Here is a 7,947-nt window from a genome sequence, read left to right on the forward strand (position 1 = left end):
AAACTTAAAAGCTTTCTTTTTCCCCTTATGATTTAAATCGATATTTATTTTTGTCATTTTTTGGTTTTAAACATCAAGTCTGCAAACAAAATTATAATTTTTAGTATTTTGAAAATATTTAAGTTTTAATAATAATTTTAATTAAGATGTTTGCATTTATGTAGAATATATTTTAAGCTAGAATAATATTCGGTGTATTTTTATGATGTTTTTCGTAGGTTTGTGGGCATTATGTTTTATTATTGTCATTTTAATGCATTTCTTGCTTTCTTTTTCCCCTTACGATTTAAATCTATATTTATTTTTGTCATTTTTTGGTTTTAAACATCAAGTCTGCAAACAAAATTATATTTTTTAGTATAATAAAAATATTTAAGTTTTAATAATAATTTTAATTAAGATGTTTGCCTTTATGTAGAATACATTTTAAGCTAGAATAATATTCAGTGTATTTTTATGATGTTTTTCGTAGGTTTGTGGGCATTATGTTTTATTATTGTAATTTTCAAACACTTCTTGCTTTCTTGTCCATCTTATGGTTTAAATCGATATTTATTTTAGTCATTTTTTGGTTTCAAACATTAAGTCTGCACACAAAATTTTATATTTTTTAGTATTATAATAAGATTTAAGTTTTAATGATAATATTAATTCAGATGCTTGCCTATATGCAGAGTTTATTTTATGCTAGCACAATATCCAGTATATTTTAATGATGTTTTTCGTAGGACTTTTAGCTTTTGTCTTGCAAATATAGATTTTATGCTTTGTTCAATTCAAAAAAGTTTTCATATTGTCAGAATGTTTATAAGTATGTTTTTATCTCTTTCAAAATTTATAAATAATAGTGTTTTTCGCGTGCTTTTTTTCAATAAACTTAAAAAAAATTGTTGTGTTTTATTAAAATTCCCCCTAATACACATTGAAATAGTAATAATATTAACTGCCATTTGTTTTAGTTTTTAAATTTAATGATTGATTTAGATTGATAAAAATATAGAAAGGATAGTGAATGCTGGGAACAGAGTGAATGGTGCACTGACATATAGAAAGGACAGTGAATGCTGGGAACAGAGTGAATGGTGCACTGAAATATAGAAAGGACAGTGAATGCTGGGAACAGAGTGAATGATGCACTGAAATAAAGAAAGGACAGAGAATGCTGGGAACAGAGTGAATGGTGCACTGAAATATAGAAAGGACAGTGGATGCTGGGAACAGAGTGAATGGTGCACTGAAATATAGAAAGGACAGTGAATGTTGGAAACAGAGTGAATGGTTCACTGAAATATAGAAAGGACAGTGAATGCTGGGAGCAGAGTGAATGGTGCACTTAAATGTCTGAAATCAGTAAAGCAAATAAAAACCTTTACCGATAGCTTAACAGGCAGTACACAACAGAGTCCTGGTTTTAACCCTAATGTGAAGCATGGAGTTGGTAAAAGAAGGATGAAAGTAGACTGAATGCAGTCGAAATGCGATCTCTCAGGCAAATGTGCGGAAAAACGATGTATGATACATGTTAGAATGGTGAAATAAGGAAGGAATGCAAAGCTGATATAAGCACTATCGATAAAATTAAGAAAGGTGTGTTGAGATGGTTTGGACGTGTGGAACAAATGAGTGAGGAAAGAACGGTTAAAAAAATTAAAGAGGCAAATATAGTTAGAAAAAAGAGCATAGGAAGACCGAGAAAAACTTGGCACGATAAGGTTTGCCAAATACTTGTAAGCTGTCAGGTTAAGAGCCGAATAGGGAGGATGAAAGCAGAGTGACAGCTGTTGAAATGCGCTCCCTCAGACGAATGTGTGGAAAATCATTGTATGACAGAATTAAAAACGAAGGTATAAGAAAGACATGTCAGGCTGAAAGAGGAATAATTGAAAACATAAGGAAGAGCTCTTAAAGGTGGTATGGGCATGTGGAGCGAATGGATAGCAAGAGAATGACTAAGAAAATATATGTGGCGAATGTGAGCGGAAAAACTGAACGAGGAAGGCCGAAAAAGGGCAAAAAGGCACGATCAGATCACCTACCTAAAATCTGGTTTTGTCAAAAGTCTGCGTAATCGGAGAACATGTAGCACAAGATGTATGGGTGTGAAGGAAGCGAGGTGTGTATGTCAGGACAGAAGAGTGTGGCGTTCCATCCTATCTGCCTACTTCTATAGGGAAACGGCGTGATGTTAGTAGTAGTAGTAGTAGGAGTAGTAGTAGTAGTAGAATACATTCAACGGTGATCAAAGACACTAAGATCGTATAGTCAAACATCTTCTTCAAACCCTAATCCGCACCCCGTGCATAGGGCACTGCATCAAATAAACGTAGTGTTATCTGTGATCAGCCCTCCACTTCAGGTCCCAGTCCAGGGTAATATTAAATAAATATTACAGGGTAAAATGACTAATATTAACATCAGCCAGTGAGTGTAGATGGCACTAGTTGAGAATTAGCGGTGATCAGAACCTCAGAGAATATCAGAGCCGTCATTCAGAAACATCAGCAAGTGAGTGTAGATGGCACTAGTTGAGAATTAACGGTGATCAGAACCAAATAAAGTAGGTTAAAAAACAATTGATTTAAAAGTAGACAAAAATTATCATAGAGGTTCCCCTATACTTTATTCAAAGTTAATTAAAATTAAATCAAGGTAAACATTGAAAAATGGATAGGGAAGGATAATGTTTTAAGACATTTTATACATCTCAACATAGATGAAGAAGAATATGGTACATTTTGGATATTAAAAGCATTGTCAACACTGTGGCATGGTCATATAACACTTTCCTTATCTTTCTTACCTTCTCTATCTCTCTCTTTCAATTTTAAGTTTTACATAAATAGCAGACCATAACAATTTCACGTTAGTCTACATTTGACCTGATGACGGAATGGTTATTCCAAAACGATAGACATGATTTTTTTAAAAAAGGTATTACAAAAAGTAAACGATGAATGATAAGGAGAGTGCTAATAATATAGTAGTCTGGGTATTTACAGGTCTCATGACCTGTCAACGGCTGGTTAAACACGTTTTCCAGCATGTAAAATAATTCGGGGTTCAGATCTTGCATAAATCCTAATGAAAGGGTCTCTACTAATTAAAAGCTTTCCATAGATGGCTCCAGTAAATTCACATATAAAGTGTCATGTGATTAATGATGTATGTAGTACTTCCAAAAAATTGAGTATGTGGTTGTCATTCATGGGTTGAATTGTGAATATGTTTTTTTGAGAAATAAAAATATTTTGTTTTTTGACCCATTCACATTTTTATTAACAACCAACTAGTTTCGGCAACATCCTGTTGCCCTCTTTAGAGTTTAATTTATGACTTTTAGTCATAAATTAAACCCTGAAGACGGCAACAGGTTGTTGCCGAAACTAGTTGGTTGTTAATAAAAATGTGAGTGGATCAAAAAACAAAGTCTTTTTATTTCTCAAAATAATATATCAATATGATCTTTCTAACTCCTTAAGTTAGAAAGATAGAATTATCGGCGATAATTCCGATTTGTGAACTAGTATTATGACACGTTGAAAATGTTGTAAATCAAATCACATGTAATATAAATTTTGCACACATATTTTCTTATCCTTTGATCCTATAACTTTGTTCAAACAATGATGATTTTAGCGAGCTGGTCACAGACAAGAGAAATTAAATAAATTATCTGGTCAAATTATAAGCTTAAATAATAAAAATGAAAATGATATTTTCTGGCGTTTCTCATGTGTGTGATCCAGGATTCGGACCTCACATACTAATCAAAGAGTTTCTGCTCAATAAAAAGCTCCTTTTCATCTCATCAATAGATGTCTCTAGTGAAGTTCTAGTGATTAAAGAATAATGTTTCAAAATTGGTTCATATATATAGAACTTCCAAGATTTTGAGTAGTGTGGTTGTCAACAATGGGTAGAATTGGTGAATGTTACACGTGTGTAAAGTGATCACTTAAACCAGCCTATGACGGTCGTCAGCCCCGTATCTGGAGACACCTCTTTTGGAGATCAATTTGCCAGGGAAAATTTTACTCGTGATAAAGTCTTATTGATAAAATTTAAATTCTTAAGTAATTTAAATTAATAAAAAATCTTTTAATATTAAAAAAAAAATGATGAAAAAAGTATTTTAGTTGATTTAATTGATTCAATTAAAAAATATTTCATTATTCTTTCTAAAGAAATATTGTTTTTCTTGTTTCTTATTAAAAGAATAATAGAAGTTAAATTAATTTCCTTCTTATTCGTATATTTCTAAAAAAATACAGTATAAAGAAAATAATGTATTAGTTATTATCAAAAATGAAATCCACCTTTTAGAGATGCTATTATATTACTTTTTCCTTTTAATTCAAATTATGATTGTTTTTTATCTCTTTTATTAAGAACTTTCATAGGTTTATGAATGTAAATTATAATTCCTTACTATATATTTTTTTTAAGTTAAATTTTAGGGTTTATAAAATTGAGAAGTCTACTGATCTTCTGTCCAGCTATAACCATGATCTTTGGTTAAAACCAAGAAAGTTTAACAATTCAGGCATCGAGAAGTCGTCTTACATCTCTACACAACGCTCTGAATTCACTGTAACTGCATTTCTTATTTATTTATTTTTAATAAAAAGGAAGTATTTGTGTTTTTATTATTTACAAAAATACTTCAATTTCATACTATTTCTATGAGCCTAACCAGCTCATTATTAGAAATAGGTATCAAATTGTGCTAGAGTGGGTTCGAACCGAGAAACTCTGATTTAAGAGTCCGCGATACTAACCACGGGACCACAACCCTTCCTCTTTCGTTTTCCAAAAAGTAAGGAGCGATAATTCCTCGCAGCCCATACAATCACTTTGGGAAAATGAAAGGGATCATGACGCTTGCGTTTCGGATTCGTCGCACTCCACTAGAGGCAGTTCTGCTCATTCACGTGTCCGTTAATATGAAAAAGAGCTTCATCCGAAAACAAGATGTTGTTATACTTTGAACAATTGACTGGTTTACGAAGTCAAGCCTCTGACTGGTATATATATCCCATCCTATACTTACTTAACCTGACCTACGTTTGATTTAAATGGTGATTTATGCTCATTTAAAGTACTGGCGCGCTTGTGAATCGAAATGTTTGGAATTCTACCGACAAGACACACAATGTGTAGTCTGATGATGTCGGTAACGACGAAACTTGGTCGCTGGTCAAATAAAAATAAAGTGAAAAAGCTAAAAATATTGGTTTTAATCTAATAATATATTAAAAATGCAATTCCATCACGAAGTGTCAGTGGATAATATAAATCTATTAAACACACAAGGTGGCTTGGTGGGTCTCTGCAAAAAAAAGTTCTAAATACGAGTGTGTAAAAATTGTGATAGAAATAAATGTATACAAATAAAAGAAATAAAAAAAAACATTACCAATGACTTATTAATACTCTCCTCGTTTTTTTCTCGATTGACCGTTATACTGCTGAGCCTTTTTTTTTACATATTATGCCAAAATTGCGGAAGAATTTTAGAAAAAAATTATCTGTCAATTAGGTGTACATAAAATTGTGTACATTTTCATAAAATATTAATTTCACTGCGATATACTTCTTAATAAATTATTTATGATTTAAAATTTACGAATTTAAAATGATTTGCGCGCGCGCAACAAGACACGTCTATACAGGTCGATATCTAAAATTACTCTGAGCTAATGTCGATATATCGACGGTCCGCAGTAAAACGGTTAATGATCTTGTCCAAAAATTATAAATAAGGTGTGTTTTAAAAACTACTTTTGCATGTTGAAATTGTCATCTATTGAGAATATTATGGAGTAAATACTATTTTTTTTATCCTCGGGGAGAAATTAATTTGTAAGGTTTAGGGTAGATCAAAGTAAAATGTTTTGAAATTTTACCGGCAAGATAAAAAGGAAAGGAGAAAGGAAGATAAAATACAACATACATTGCACAGAAAATAAAATAAAATGTATATTTTAATAAAACTTGTAAAATAAACATAAAATGAATATTATGTCCATGGAAGCCAAGCTAGCGGTTCACAACGGCGTGCTAGTACCGACACTAATGTATGGAAGCGAAACATGGAACTGGCAAAGGAAGGATGAAAGCAGAGTGAACGCTGTTGAAATGCGCTCCCTCAGACGAATGTGTGGAAAATCATTGTACGACAGAATTAAAAACGAAGATATAAGAAAGGAATGTAAGGCTGAACGAGAAATAATTGAAAAGATTAGGAAGAGTTTCATTGCGGTGGTATGGACATGTGGAGCGAATGGATAACGAGAGAATGACTAAGAAAATATATGTGGTGAATGTGAGAGGGAAAACAGAACGAGGACGACCGAAAAAGACTTGGCACGATCAAATCAATAAGAACCTAAAACCTGGCTGTGTCAAAAGTCTGCGTAATTGGAGGGCATGTATGACTAGATGTATGGATGTGAAGGAGTGTATGTCAGGACAGAAGAGTGTGGCGTTCCATCCTCTCTGGGGGAAACGGCGTGATGGTAGTAGTAGTAGTAGTAGTATGAATATTTCGTCCTTATACAGGAGGAAATGACCAAGTGTATTATTACAAAAACGTGATTATTGACTATTTGAACGTGAAAAAATCCCAAAGCGATTTTAAACTTGCAAGTTTAATATATTGACTTGTTAAAAATGACTAACTGCATTGATGACAAGAGTGTAAAAACGGTTAAATGGCCCTCCTGAATATTTAACGTTTTGTTAGTTGGTCACTATCTCCTGTACGACTACGATTTGATTTTTCATATTAATATATACATATATGCATATAACATTTATTTTATTTTGTATTCTTATAAATATTTAAATATGTATGGGTATATGTGTGTAGGTGATTTTTTTAGATGGGAATTACATTTATTATTTACCTTTCGTCTTATGTACAAGGTTTTTATAGATCATTTAGTGGATTTTTATTTCTTTTAAAAAATTCAATATGTTTCTTTGCATCTGTGTTGGGAACTGGAGGGATAATCTAGTGTAGGCCAATCAGGAACTTCTCACCATTGCTCATTGCTGGGAGGAAACCACGGTGCATGCGTGTTATATGCAATATTAATGAAAGAAAATTTTACGATACATTTCAGTATTAATATAATAGTTTATAATTTTTATAAAATCAAAAAGTACTTCTTGGTTTTAAGTGTGCCATTGTCTTTTAGTTAGAAAAGGCTGTTATAAATGAGACACGTTAAACGCGGCTGTAAAAAACCCGTTGTTATTGTTACTGTATTTCTTTACAAACAAAACCTTGTTTTCTGGAATTTATTCGAAAATCATCTGTTGTAGAGAACCGGCAACTGGTATAGCACTACGCCAACTGTTAATATTAAATACATACGGGCGTACAATATAATGTCAATCGACCAAACACGATAATAAAAAAAATCGCGTAGCCCCGCATCATTATAACATTAACAAAATTTCGAGTGTTAAAATGGTTTTTGGACGCGAAAATACGGAATCTACATCTGTCTCGCTCCACTACGTAGCGTATCACCTGAAAAGTGCTTTTCTTACTCACGCGTCCAGTTGTATCTCGTAGATTTATACTAAACATCATGCCGGAAGTTGGAGGCACTTGATCCAAAGAGCTAGATTCATATTTCGTTTCTCCTACTGATTCACTACATCAAATATTTTTTTCTGTGCGAAGTCCGCCAGTTTTCTTCGTCCTGGCTAGTTGTATCTTACTTGACACTGCGCGGATATTGTGCTGGTAAAGCGAAGATCCCTTCAAAAAGTATCAGACAGCGACACTCAACAAATCGTGCGTGGTTGACTTGCAATTTCCCTTTTTCATCTTAGTAGAGTTTTCTCGGAAAATTTGGGTAGTTCTAGATTCGCCTATGGGATGTTACTTCTGCCTGTTTGTTTGGTTGATCAGTCGGTTGTCGGCACTCAGTA

The sequence above is a fragment of the Brachycentrus maculatus genome, unplaced genomic scaffold (assembly GCF_059751285.1).
Source record: "Brachycentrus maculatus isolate JH-2025_06_01 unplaced genomic scaffold, ASM5975128v1 h1tg000412l, whole genome shotgun sequence".
NCBI classification, from domain to species: Eukaryota; Metazoa; Arthropoda; class Insecta; order Trichoptera; family Brachycentridae; genus Brachycentrus; species Brachycentrus maculatus.